A 15,427-nucleotide genomic window follows, 5' to 3' on the forward strand; every position below is an offset into this window, starting at 1 on the left:
CTGCTTTATCTACCTTTCTTATCAGGCTAGGAATCTGGAAGACAAATTTTAAGTAAGCTAGGTTTTTCACTCAGTTAGAGATTCAGAAAGTAAACCCATCTGCTACTAATGTAGCTACTTCCCATTAGATTTGCTCTATTTAAACTGTCCCCCATTGAGTACATCACTTGTTACTTCATCTATTGGTATCTATCAGTCTCGAGAGATGATTGTGTTCCTTCAGAAATTCATAGTAGAAATGATGGCACTGCTTATTTAAACAGAGACACATAAAGCTGCTGTGAAAAGCCACGTTCACCTTCTAGTTTTACAGGAGAATTACTTGGGAAATTTGGTAGGATTAGTATTTCCTTTTGCCTGCATAATTCTTCAGGTGTAGTTTTAAAACTTGCGTTTCCTGATAAGATCTAGATCATATGCTAGAAGACCTAAGAAAATACTAAAAGATGACAACAAATAACCAAGTAACTTGTCTACTAGCAGTGAGAATTTACTCTAAATTGAAGATCCAGCATTTTAGCAGCAGATGTAACAGACATTTCACACTGTAATGAACCATATGTGGATGTATTTCAATTAAGGAAAAAGAGCCATACTATACACAAATGTTTTTCTACAATTATGTATATTCTTCCCTCTTTTACAATTTTTTCCAGGTTTTCTTCTAATTATAGATTTACAGTAGTGGGGGGGGGAAAGCAGTATAATTCTGAGAGCCTACTGTAAAATAATTGGAAATTTTGAACTTCTCTATGTCATACCTCAAATGAATACATTACCATTGCTTAAGATTTATACATAACAGAAACATGCTATTCAGAACTAGGTCTACTGACAGAAATACTAAGCTCTCTTCTTCTAGAACCAGGATCATTTCAACCACATTTTCCACAGTGAAAGGAAGCAAAAGTTTTTCATGTTTTTTTCTACATGCATAGACAGAAATATGTGCTCAGAAACGGGGAAAAAAAATGAAATGAGATTTTAGGCACACCATTAATATGGCAGAGGCACCAGAAGCTTCAGTCTGAGTTTGAAACATGGAGAAGAAACTTTGTGAGATTTTATCCATAACTTCTTAACAAATCTGACTGGGCTTGAAAGTTGGTTTAACTTGTTAAAACTCTGTAAAACTCTTCTCATACACTTAAGAAAAGCTGAACACATGCAAAATTATGCAAAAGCTGTTTAATATAGAATTTTAATGGAAAATTATTTCATTACTTGTTTGCTTTAATTCAAATACTTGAACATTTACAAATCTCATTTAACTATCTGCCTAATACAAGAATTACAATAAGAGACCTGGCCATTTTATTTAATAAAAATGTATGCTACAATAGCTTTAGCTTTATATTTTCAGTGGTCAGCCATGTCAAACTAGTATATGAACTCTGATAAGGAAATGTGGCACTCTATTAACCTGTAACTGGCCTTACCTACTTCTCTTGTGATATAAGATTGTCAAAAGTAAAGTGCCTCTCCTATAAAGCAGTGGCTAACAAATTCATCTGTTTCTGTCCTTGAAGGTAATGATCTCCTCTGAACTTTGAACTGATGACTTTTAATCTTATCTTTATCTACTCCTAACTGCTAGCTCTGCAGTAGCCATTGAAAACACTGTTGTAACAGAAGACAAGTAACTTCTGTTTATGTGGTGTCAAAATGTATACCTTTTGTTTGATAATAAACATTGACCTGTCTCTCTGCAGGTAAGCAAAGCTTAGTTTTGGAGTCCTCAGCTGCAATGTCTGGGAAAAATATTTGCCTTTGCCCATTATTTTTATCAACTACACAGCAGCTAAGAACCACAGAAGAGACTTCTCTATAACTCACAAAGGACAACGAGAAGTGGGAATTCATGAACCATTCTTTTATGGCATGCAATAAAACTAACAGAAGAAGATACTTGAGAGCTAGAGTTAAGGTCCTAAATCTGTATTTATGCTTTACATGTTTGTTGAAAATACTTCAGAAACATGTATGTTTATTTAATACTTCAACTATATGCTTTTTTAAAAATCTTGGGATGTGACATGAGCTGTGTTAGATGAATGTAAAATTTCAGATGCATTTTTGTAATACAAGGAAACATAAAGAAATTATTTATTCCAAATGTTTAGTCTAACTTGTTAATTATGCCATGCACTTGCAAGTATGTACCTCTCCCCCCTCAGCTCTTGACTCTCCGTTTTGTTAACCAGCCTGAAATGCTGGTTTTCAATTCCATCTTCCCCTTCTGCTTCCTCATTTTGGCTTGCATATTTCTCTGCATAAATGTTAAGCTCCCTCTCCTCTTTCTTTCAAAACAGCCTATGATTTAGCTTCCAACTACTTCTGTTTCCTTCCAAGAAGCCTGCAAAGCAATTAGAATTATAAAGCTAGTTCCAAATCTCCAGGAATAAAACCAAAATGCTTATCTGACATTATTCCTCATTTTCGCTTCCACTTCTTGTCAAATACATCTCTTCTATCCTAAAAGAAGTCTGCCCTATTCTAAAACAAAAGTAAGCTGTCTCAGTGACTCTGCTCCATAGGTAACAAGGAAAGCAGAAAACCTAAGATACTTTTTTTTTCCATGCATCATTCATTTTATCCTATATTTCTCCAGTCTTTGTGTTCTCCCATAGTATTATTTGTAGTAATTTTTCCTTCCACTTCACTTACAATTTTCTCTACAAGTTTCCCAAGCTATTAGTATTTGTTCAGCTCTCACAGCAGGGCTGATGGCAATGTTCATACAACCAGCATTAGGCAACTGTTGCCTAAAAGAAAAATCAAATCAAAACAACAGAACCAGACAGCACTGAACATAACCTACCATCCACTCAACTAGATGGGCTGAACTGGCAGTAATAACTGCAGGAAACATTAGGAGGTCATTGTTTAACACAGCAGGGCAGGGCAGGCTCTGCCATGCTACAGAACAGCTGGGACGACTGACTCTTCTCTCCTACCTTCAACATCACCTTCCACACTTCCCTACATATCTGAGACAGACTGGCAAGTCTTACTCAAGTAATGCACCAAATATCCAGCCACAGTGTTAGATCATATGACTTCATCTTCAGTTGTAACCATTCAATCATCCTTTTAAAAAGAAGAAAATCTCTAAGTTGAGAGACATCAAAACTCAGCCCTGAGGTACCATGGCAGCTTAGGCAGTTTGTTCTTCACCTGTCTGTAATAGTGAGTCCATTCCAAATTTGTCCTGGAAGTGACCCTTCCAACTCTGAACCTTGAGTCCAACTCTACTTTGAAATGTCTTTTACACATTGCTCTGAGGCAAGTCCTACACCCTGCAATGAAACCAGATTACAGTATATACGTGACAAAAGCTGGCAGGGGTTGTGGGGTGGGAGGGTTGTCATTTTCAGTGGCCACTTCGGGATTAGTCACTAGACAATCTAACACAGTTTCTACCATAACTGTTGCCTGGAAGCACTTACCTGCCTGATAACCAGCAGTTACGGTTAGGATTAAAACTGGATGGAGGACCAGGTCTTGAATAACAGCAGACCTGCACAAGTCAGCACATGATTTTCCTTTTATTATTCTTAAAGGGCCAAGTATTTTAAATGAAGTCCAGGCTGAAAACATTTTTTGTGAAGCTTGGTTTAGGGACAATTTTATTGGCATGAAAATGTAATTATGGTGATGATGATGAATTAGGAAACGCCAAAAGAAAAATGAGACCCTCATATGCTGCATTTGGAATTTCCTATTCAGAAAATCTTTCCAGCTCAATTCTTCCTGCCAGTCAGGGTAATACAGCCGTATTTCACAGAGTCCACGAACATATTAAATGATCAACAGTAATTTGGTAGAGGTACTATGTCATTTGCATTTATTATTTATCACATAATTTCACCTAATTTATCTCTTACTGCTTAGTTTAAATAAATAACTTGTAATAAACAGCAAGAAATCAAAAGTATAACTTCTACAGATATTATTTGCTCAGTATCATGAATGCTACTGAAGGAGCCAGCAAAGATTTTTATATTGTGGTGATTTTATAATATCCACGCTGTGAAGCTCCACTGCTAGAATCTTCGGAGATAAACTTTTTTATAAAGAGGGCAAGGATACAAAACATCCACCAGCAGTTAGTGACTCCACTGGTTTTAGTACCTCAATTATATCACTTAGTTTATCAATCTACTGCAGAAAACAAACTCTAAAATACATTTAAACTCAGTAACACATTTTAGAGTATGAAAGCGTATTTAAGACTAAGGGGATTAAACACTGAATTCTGTAATATTTTACTAAATTTAAAAACAAAGAATCTGCTAAAGAGACACTTTTCTCTTCTTTGTAATACATGTCATAAAACTTCCCTCCCTTCTTGAATTGCCTTCAGAAAAGGATATTGAAACACAACTAATTATTCAATTACACAATTCAAGAGTTGTCTAGTAATTAAACACCAGCATGGACAAGAAGGGTGAGATACTAGCAGGTTCTACATTGGTTTTGCTTTGTTGAGTGGGGTTTTTTTGTTTCTTTTTTTTGCTGTTGCTGTTATTTATTTGGGTTTTTTTCTAATTCAGAACCACAATATTGTTAAAACAAAGCTTTTTGGCATAACTTCATAAAAGTGAAAAACAAAGCTACTGAACATCTGGTGTGTTCACCAAGACAAGGAAGTTGGTTTATGATATGCTTCAGTGTAGATAATAAATTTAATTGTTAGATGGACCAAAAAATCAGCAGTTTCCTCCTCCCATCTGCAAACACAGAAGTTCATTGAGATCTTATAGGGCACTTACGCTTTTTATGCAAAATTACAAACAGGTCTAATTCCATCAGAAATCTATCAGATACCTGATACAAAGACACTATCCTTATCCCCTGAGTTTAACAAAATCCCTAGCTGGTATCTGTATGTGGGTTTCAAAGTGTTCAAAAAGCTTTAATTGTCTTTTTGTGTGAAATATTACCTCTGTTGAAGCAGCCAATACCAATTTATACTTTTTCTTTTTGGAAAGAAAAAAAGTGGCTTCTCAGTCACAGACTAATTCTATCTTATCTAATTATATCTTCTTTTTGAGGGGGTAGTAAATGCTAGACTCCCAATAGATAATTGCTTCACCCATATCTTAGCTAAAACACATTTTAGCTTTAAGCTAAAATATCAAAGAAGCTGGGGGAGGGGAAATGTTAAAGTTTCATTATCAAAGTAAACTGTAAAATAGCTATTATCAAATGAAAAATATTTGGAAATGCCATCTGGAAAAAAGAAAAAACAACAAAACAAACAAACAAAAAACACCACACAGCAAAAACAAACAAATACAAAAAAACCCCACAAAAACAACCAACCACTGCAACCAAACAAGAAACAAACCCACAATGATATTATTCTAAAAGCTAGATCATCAAAACAGAAAGATTTCCTCTTTCAAAAAATACGAAAACCTCATAGTACCATATATTAAAGAACATATTCCTATTAATAAAGTTAAATTTCCAACATGAAGCAAAAAATTAAAGATTGGGGGATTGGAGCATCTCCCATATGAAGAAAGGCTGAGAGAGCTGGGACTCTTTAGCCTGGAGAAGGCTGAGGGGAGACCTTCTGAACCCCTGTAAGTACTTAAAGGGTGTAGGCAAGGAGGACGGAGCCAGACTCTCTTCAGTAGTACCCAGTGACAGGAGGAGGCACAATGGTCACAAGCTGGAACACAGGAAGTTCCATTCAATTATGAGGAAAAACTTTTTTCCAGTGAGGGTGAAAGAGCACTGGAACAGGCTGCCCAGGGAGGTTGTGGAGTCTCCTTCTCTGGAGATATTCAAGACCCACCTGGATGAAGTCCTGAGTAATAAGGTCTAGGGGATCCCGCTTAAGCAGGGGAGCTGGGCTGGGTGATTTCTAGGCCCTAGTTGGAGGTCCCTTCCAACCCAGATAATTCTGTGATTCTATCACTCTTCTACCAAAAAGGCACCTTCTTCACTGACAGACAATAATCTCTGTTACACTGACTTGCCTCACAAGCTCCAAGTGAGGCACAGCTAGAATGATCAACACAGGCCTAAATGCAGGAAGAGATAAATGGAGATTTAGTCCAGAGAACTTCTGGACGAATGTTAAGAGATACAGAATGTTTAGACCTAATGAAGAAAAATATGTGACATTTAACATACAATTCTATTGTGACCACCTCAATAGTTCTTTGCAGTGACCACTGATTAAATCATGTGCACAGTACTATACACAGTAAAAATGACACTTTAATTATCTTAGGAAAAAACCCCAAATGCTTCACATATTAACACGAGAAGCATTTAAAAATAAAATAAAACATCAGAACAGAAAAAATAAAATAGATTAAACCAGCCACAAATGTTACCAATGGTTTAACAGCCATCCAGTGTCACAAGCTTCCTTCTGGAATGATGACCTTTGCTGTTCAAAGCAAAGTAGAATGCACTTAAGATGTAAAGTAATAAAGTAATAAACAGAGAGAAAAGATACATAATGGGAAAAATAATCACATGGTTAGCAGAAAAGATGGGTTACTGAAAGATAAGACATTTATATTGACCTGTATATTCATTATTGCTAGTAAGTTAATAACATTTTGACAGCGTCACAATAGGTCAAGAATGTAAAGATACCAATCTCAAACATTTTGCAATACTAAGTACAATTGTGAATCTACTGAAAAGAATCAGCCCTTAACTTGTTAAGCACATCAATGCAACAGATCTGTGCCTCAAGATTCACCTCTGAATTTACTACTTCTGCTAAAGGTGGAAGCTGGATTCAATGGTCCTTCAGAGTCCCTTCCAGCTTCAGATTTTTTCTGATTCCATGATACTTCCTTTTATAAAACTGCTTTAAAATTCAAAATAATATTACAGATAATTTGTTTCATGACAACACCTTGAAGAAGTCGGCACTCTGAGGCCACAAGTATGTTCAGACTGGTTTTGGGTTTTTTTAACTGGTTTTAAACAAGCTTATACAACTGATTTTTAAATCCCATCACATATCACAGAATCATAGGCTGATTTGGTTTGGAGGGGACCTTAAAGATCATGCCCTGGGCATGGACAAAGACACCTCCCATTAGACCAGGTTGCCCAAAGCCCCATCCAACCTTGCCTTGAACACTTCCAGGGATAGTGCATCCACAGCTTTCTCGGGCAATGTGTTCCAGTGTCTCATGATAACTTCAAAGTTCTATGATATGGTAGAAGGCAGAATTTATTGCACTGCCTGTTATCCAATTAGCAAGACAAAGAGCAAGTTCCCCCTGCTAACTCATCTAAAAGGATTCTGTCATATGCATACATTTGTTCATTATCAAACCCTTTTTCCAGGTAGGTTATAAAAATACTTATTATCACTAATCTTTCCTTAGCAGTATCACCTCAGTATGCTGTCCTACTGGCAGTTAATTTACTAGTTTACACATGGCTTAGGTTTTTTTTGTTTCAAAAGTTTATTGATCTCTCATAATTCATCACTTGTACAATTCAAAGAGATCTGGAAGGAACTCAACAAATCATCAAGTTCTGTGCAAAGAAAACTGTTTATCTACAGTGGCCTTCTTCTTCTTGCTTATTTCTTCTCCTTCTCCCTTCGAGTCCAGCATATTTATGAGTATTTCTCAAGGCTTTCTTCCAACATATTTAAATAACTACCTATGACTTGTGGAACTCTTAAAGAATTTTGCTGTAGGCTTTTTGGCTATTATCTTGTTCCAACTTTCCATCTTCTGCTTTAAAATTAAATAGTTTGAGCTTTTCTACCAGATTCAGTAGGGCCATTTATATTTCCTGAACCCAGTTTCTCAGCTAAAAACATCATTGAATTCAGCAATTCAACTGAACGTTGTCCCCCCATTTCCCTTCTGTCTACAGATGTAACATTCAAGTTCATCTGCCAAGTTATGAACTCATCAACATCAGTGACATTACAACAGACAAGACAGCCAGCAACCTGATCTGAACAAAAAAACCATCAAATTAAAAAAAAAACCCTCAATGACTAAAAACGTCCAAACACTACCAGAAAATATGACAATGAAAGTCAATGGATCCCATAAACGCACACAAGAGTTTCAAACACCAGAAACACACTGCTGCATTCAGAGACCATCTAGGACAGTATTTCCAACAATTTCCCCCACGGAAAGGAAAACTTTAATAAGCCACAAATTAATTAATGATTATTGTTCTGAAAAGTATTCTCAATCTCTCAGCATTGGGTGAGCAAGATACATTCAAGTTAGGAGGACAAAGAAAGATGCACACACATATATGCATGTGGGGTTTTTTTAAAGATCTTTTCTGAAGAGGGAAAGTGTTTTGTGGGGGATTTTCTGAGGTAGAAAAAAAAAAAAGAGGTATTAAGCTGTCTGTAGACTGAAAGAAGTATCCATTGTAGTGGTTTAACCTTCTAATTCAATTTTTACTTGACACAGACTTGGAAAAGTAGGTACTTTTAAATATAGTCGTATAGGAGGAAATGTCCTTTTATTATTAACAGCTGACACCTTCTTTTTGTGAGGAAACCACTAGACTAGAGAGACGGGGACACTTCAGACCACTACAAAAACTGGAAAATCTACCATAACCCTCACAGAACTTAATCAACATTTAAGAGTCTCTCAGACCAAATTATACATTATGGAAGAACTTTGCCGAAAAGCCAGGCAACTCACTGACTAAAGGGTATTTCCCGTCAACACAGGTGTCCATGGAACCTAAGAGTTCTAGTCTTGAACATGGACAGCTTTTTTCTTCTTTCAGCACTGAACTTAAACAACTCATTTCTTACCAGTTACAAAACAGGAAAATGGTTCTGAAAGTGCACGTTACATGACTGAATCCCAGAAATAATATCTTGATAATTTAGTCTTCTTTCACCATCGTTTATTTTACACCTGCCTCAGTACTATCTTGAAAAGACATCATGCTTACAAGGTTACAATTCTGCTACCCAGACTAAGACACTTTTGCTCCAAAACTCCAACAATATAACTTACTTTCATAATAAAACATTTTCTCTTCTTCCCAGAGTGTTTTCTGCAGTTTCTGAGAAAACGAGGCACTGATTACCTCCAGAAATATATTAACATGTAGTGAGATGTGAAGTGGAAAAACTGCATTTGCAATTATATTTACTAATAGAAAGTCTAGGAGTAACTTATATTTGTGAGAAAAAGCTGTAGTAAACTTGTTGGACAGTAAATGTTAAACCTCTGCCATAACCACACACACTAGTAATGGCAGCAGGCATTCAAGAAATATGCAGTAGTTCTTCTTTATTCAGGATACATTATACTTCCAAGCAGCAGCACTGTGTTCAGTTTTAGGCATCACTGTCAGAGATGTGAACCAACTAAAGATGGTTCAAAAGACAGCAACTACAATGCTTATGATACTTAAGCCACAATCCGCAAGGAAAGATTGAACAAATTAGGATTGCTCAGTCTAAGGAGGTGACTTATAGTGAGAAACACGGTTAACAGTCTCCAATATGTAAAATGCCACTTCAAAGGGGCAGAAAATACTCTTTTTTTACAAGTGTATAAAAAACAGAAGAAGAGCTAATGAGTTCACATTTCAACAAAGAATAGTCAGGTTACAGAGTAAAAAGGTTTCCAATAAACTACCTGAGGTGTTCCAGAATTTTTCCTGTTTTTTTACCAAAAATTCTAGACAAACACCACTTCAGAATTGTATGATCAAACTTTGGGCACATGTTTCTTTCCATCACCACCACCTCCCCATTTTCCCTGTGTTCCCACAAACCACGCAGTATCAGAAGACACAGTATTTTCCCTAAGCCTAACCTGAAAATTCAAGGGAAGAGTGCAGCACACTAATATGAAATTAAACAAAACTCCATATGCATCCCTCACAGGTTGCTCTCTTGCCATGCAGCATCTCCTCTGCTTCTGATTTTATGTGGATTATGTAGGGATTTACATTTAAGGGTCAAAACTTCATGAGGCTGCAGGTACCCCAAAAGAAAGCAGGAATTTAATCTAGTCATGTCACAACTAGAATAGGATCCTGCTGGCAAAATAATCTACACACTGTCAATTCAAAAACCTGCAGTGGCTGACAGATCACTGAGATGTCCAAAGGTGACTTTGGTAATTAATAAAAAGTAAAATTTAATCAGCCTAGGTACCAAAACAAAATAATAATTTTTAACAAAAGAAACATGAAACACAAAGGAACAATATTCACAACGTTTGCTGCTTCCTACTTCACCATTTATAGTGACAACAGAAGACAGCAAAAGCCAACCATGAGCACAAAGAAAAACAACCCATTCACTTGCAGTGTTCAAACTAAGAACTAAACTGATGGATTACAATATTCCAGATACTAAATGCCTACATATGACTGAAATAATGGAAATCTCTAATTAATTGCAGAAACTTCTGTAGTTTGTAAAAGAGTAACTGCGTATTAAGTTCTTACATCTTAAAGCTCTGTCTGCTTTCAAGCAAAGAGGGAAAACTTCTGCCTCTGCTCCACTGACACCCCAGGTACTGAGGGAATACAAGAGTCAACAGTGCTGCTTTCCCAGACACCAGGCACGTAGAAAGAACAGTGTTACTGTCCTTGCCTAGTTAGTATTTCCAATATTCCCATCAATAGCTTCATAAAAATATAATTTACATTGCACCCCCTTAATTTCATTTCTAGATTACACTGAAGTTATTTACAGCCTTTCCTGTAAGGAAATGTAGCTGCTCGAGCAAATCTAAATTTTTTTCTATACCACAGGCCACGATGCAGACACAAGCAGTGGGAGGCACCACAAAGTAAAACCTAGACATTTGAATAGCCCAAATGAATAGGTACGTATGACCAAGACATGGCATTACTAACACAATGAAACTAGTTCTATATTTTGAAAAATAGCACCCCTTTTCAACCAAAGTAAATAATACAACTACAAGACCGAAGACAGAGTTAAAATTCAAATATACCACTGGAACTGATACTTCAGTTCTTCATGGCACTTTGTTCTCTCAGTAGGTGCAACCATTGCTCTCTAAAACAGAAAGCAAAAAAAATAATAATAATACTACATAATGGTATTCAAAAGTAATCCTACCAAATTACAGAGGTAAAACAACATACCAAATTCTAGGTAGATAAAAATAATTATCTTTCTGAAATCGTATTGTGCCTGATGAAACAGGAATTGGTAATGATTGGTCATGATTTAGTAACTGGCACAACATACATCATAAGGAAGATTCTTCCAGAAGGGAAAGTGTTTCCAAGAGAAAACATACAGGCAAAATTCAGATACCGATTATTTTTTAAAAGATGACAGTAAAAAGGTAAAATGAACTGTGAGCCAAAGCTGGTTCCCCATGTCTTCAGTTTTATTTATCAAACTGAAAAATCTCTCCATCTTTCTCTTTTCCTGTATAAAGACCAAAACTATGAGATGTTCTGTTTATATTACAATTACACTAATTCAATGCAGGTCACTTGCTTTTTACTGAGTCCAGATAACATTTGGTAAGCTCAACATGGGCCAATTAGCTTTAAAAAAAAAAAAAAGGGAAAAAAAAAAAGCTGCTTGCCGCTGGGTAGGTCATACATACAGTGGCTACAGAATGCAGTTGCTTGAATTACATTTTTACCAACATCAAATACAGAACTGAAGCTAAGAACTACCTTTTTTTTTTTTTTTTTTCTGCATGCCTTCTAGATTTCTCCTATTCTCATACTGAAATGTACTCATTTAAAAGCCATCTCTTTCCCACCCTGAGGTATAAGATATGAACAGACTCACCAGAATTTTTAAGTTTTTGTTGTTTCCTCTTTCTCCACTCAATTAAAAAAAACCCACATTTTTAATATTTTAAGAAGAACAAACAATGTAGTTTCCACTTTATTTTTTATATCCCCAGTGGCTAACTAACCTTTTCAAGCCTGCTCATTTGAACTTACCACAGTAATAAAGAAAAACACTAAAAATAATAATGGTCTAAGCCTCTTCTATTTCTGCAATAACATTTGTATTCCTAAATCAACCTAAACTACCATGTAATTAGACATACAATAACCTTTACTGATAATGCAAAGAAACTAGTTCCAGAGGGGTAGGAAAATCTTCAAGCTTATCTCCAAGAAGCAAATAAACAATATGTCTTTGTTAATGTCTTAGTCATGATCAAGGGCAGAATCTTTTCTGACAAAAACAATAGCAATAAAATTATACTTTAAATCTATGCTACTAAATAAAATCTCAATTTAGACTTAGTGCAACTGACTGCAGTTTTTCAATGGTATTCTTCCTAACCTTGTCTGGATTCAGCATCTTTTCCCCCACACACACCCCGTTTTCCACCTCTGAAGCGGTAGTATCAACTGCTAAAGCAAAATGAAACATGCATTGTAAAATAGTAGCCCAGGTAGTTGTTTATTCTGTAACATACTGCATATTCTGAAATATGCTAATTAGCAACTTTTTGTTTCATCTCAAGATTTTTTACCCATTTCTACATGATTTGCTCAATTTTTGAGAAACTTCACCCAATATATGAAACAGGAACATAACACAACACACAATAATTATTTCCCATTAGCATAATGGCATCTAATGCTAATTAGATGTCCTCCAGACTTGGTCATAATTGTCAAAATACTGCACACCCTAGAGGAATTACACAGAAGTCACGGAGATAAAGTGCTTAGTTGCATGTACATGATACCACGCTACAGGCTCAATGGCATAGAAAATAATTTCTTCATGTAAAAATATTACATTTTGAGGACGCAAAGATATATAGACACTGATACACAAGATCCATAATAGTGTCAACTGGGCTTACATCTATGTTTCTTTGCTTAAACCAAGTTTCACACAAACCTAAGGGAGAATATATTACCAAAAAAAACAAAACCAAGCAAGCAAACAAAACCACACACCTATCAAGATTCCTAAATTATTTAACCTGGAATATTTTACTGTAATGCTGACAAAATTTTCAAGGTTTTGGTTCTGATCTGTGATTTGCATTTTACTGCCCTGACAAAACACTTATGAATCACATCTTCCAAATCTTTGTTAGGGTCTGGTTTAGCCTACTGTATTTTGTTCTGTTCAAAGACAGGTACCATAGCTTTCCCATAATGACTGACACTGCAGAGGAAAAAAGACAACAATAGAAAGCAAAGCCCTGTTACTGCAGGTACACACAGAAATAACACTCCTTCACCAACACTTTAGGGAAGAAAACTTTACATTTTATATTACTGGAAAAATTGTGGTTTAGCAACATGGCTGTTGCCACAGGTGTGCAAAGAGTATTGCAACAGTTGAAGCAGTGACTAGAAATGCTGGTAACATAAATGGGCTGTATCATACCCTTAAATCCTAGTAGTTTGTCTCCAGTGTATACAGAAAGACCTCAAGGCAGAAGAAGGGAAGGACTTTTGAATGCAAAAGTTCTTCAAGACATGGCAGTCATATACAGTTACATGTAAACAGACTTTTCTGTCTCCTTCAACAGATACAGTATCATTCATACTCTTGGCTCTTCTAGCAGTATGGTATTCACTGAGTAAACTACACAGTTTACATGAAAAGCATCTCAAAAAGCATCTTATCAAGGCTCATCTTACTTCTCCAAATGGCACAGTACTTTACAGCACATGTATGGAACTACCAAATGCAGATTTCACAGATCTGAGAAAGGCACACTTTGAAAATGCTGAAGATCTCACCTCTCTCTCGCTTGCTCTAATTGTATGCCCAACATGACGTCCCCAGCTTGAGATAATAGTATCTAAAGAGTTCCCTACAGCAGAGACAATAGAGGCAAGAGACATTCATAAGCAGAACAATAAAGCACACCTGACATGCTAGCTAAGGGATGCATGCGATTTTGAAAACCAAGCATCAGCTGGTTGGCTTCCCAACATAAGAAAATTATCTATCCCAGTAACAGTCTGCACAAAGAGTCACAGAATCAATCACACTGCTCTGTTCCTCTGCAGATCCAAGACCAACAAAAAGTTAGACTCTATTTATAAAGTGCAGATGGAAGCAAATTATTACAGACTCCCAAAAATTCTGAGGGATCTCAGAGAATCATAGAATGGTTGAGATCAGAAGGGACCTCTGGAAATAATCTTGTCCAACCCCTCTGACTCAAACAGGGCCATTTAAAGGCAATTGCCCAGGACCATGTCCAGCTTTTGAATACTTCAGGTATGCTCCAACACACTTCTGAGGTGAAAAGAGCTCCTAGCACTCAAATGCAGCACAACTGAAGAAAAAAAGTACCTCGTGGAAGCCAATAAACAGAGAAATTACACAATTGACAAAAATCCTAAATAAAAAGCTTGACATGGAGTTTGGAGACTTGTTAGTTCCTGTTAATTTCCAAGGCTAAAGACTTCCTTCGGAAGGGTAAGTCTTGAAACACTGTCCCAGATCACATTTTTACTGAAAACTATCAGAAGCTGTTCCCAAGAAGTATTACACTACTGTATATATCTGGGGTGAAAATATAAAAATTGAGCATGAGAAAACAACTTCATAGGGTCTTGAACTTCCCTTGACAGCTCGGATCCCTCCTTTGCCAGCGTTCCTCCAGAGACCAATCCTCATCTAGAAGAAAGTGATCCCAAGATACTGGTCCTCATGGTCATACGATTACCCCAGGCCACAGAGGAGCTCTTATGACAAAAGTATCTGATGTGAATGATGAAAGGTAGACAATAATGTCATTGTTGTCTTAGAAGAGGATGAAGACTGAAGGTATACCAGGCAACCAGAGTCTCAGAGATATTGTCAAAGTTAGTTACGAGCTAACACAATGCAGATGCGAATTCCAGACACACAGCTCATTCACCCAGACCAAATCAATAAGCGAATATAAAACAGGACCACCATAAGACTTTGCATTAAGAGTCTTGAGATAGTACCTACAAATTCTGTATCTCTATTAGTCTTCATTTTTTTTTCTGGAACGGTCTTTACACTATCATTGTATTTAGAGCTGATGTCTTCCCTCTGCAATCCTGCAAGTTTAAACCCAATACCAGGCTGCAAAGTGCACCCAAATCTATGAGAGCAGCACAGCAGGAAGACAGCAGCAGCTTTGCAGCTCCTGAAGACTACTGGCTGAAGATTCAGGTAGAGAAAGGCTGAGCACTCTGCCTGCAGACATGGCACTCAGCCTGAAAACAGAGTAAAGTGACAAGGGTTTCTCTAGAACAGACAGCAACACCAGAAAGCACAGAGGGTGTTCTCTTGATTATTCCTCCTGCTGTTTCTCCTGGCTCTTTGCATGGGGTGATGCTGAACTAGAAGAAATGGCCTGAAGGTGCACTACGGGAAGCTTAGACTAGATATTAGGAAGAATTTCTTTACCAAGAACTAGTCAGGCACTGAAACAGGCTGCCCAGGGAGGTGGTCGAG

At 36.7% G+C, this 15,427-nt stretch overlaps 1 protein-coding gene across 1 annotated transcript in view; it reads right to left on the reverse strand.

The window, feature by feature from the left end:
• Nucleotides 1–15,427, reverse strand: part of STK3 (serine/threonine kinase 3) — a 126,287-nt gene that overhangs the window by 65,087 nt on the left and 45,773 nt on the right. The gene's annotated exons all lie outside the window — the stretch shown is intronic.

This window comes from Chaetura pelagica, unplaced genomic scaffold, assembly GCF_000747805.2.
Source record: "Chaetura pelagica isolate M959 unplaced genomic scaffold, ChaPel_1.0 scaffold76, whole genome shotgun sequence".
Taxonomy (NCBI): Eukaryota; Metazoa; Chordata; class Aves; order Apodiformes; family Apodidae; genus Chaetura; species Chaetura pelagica.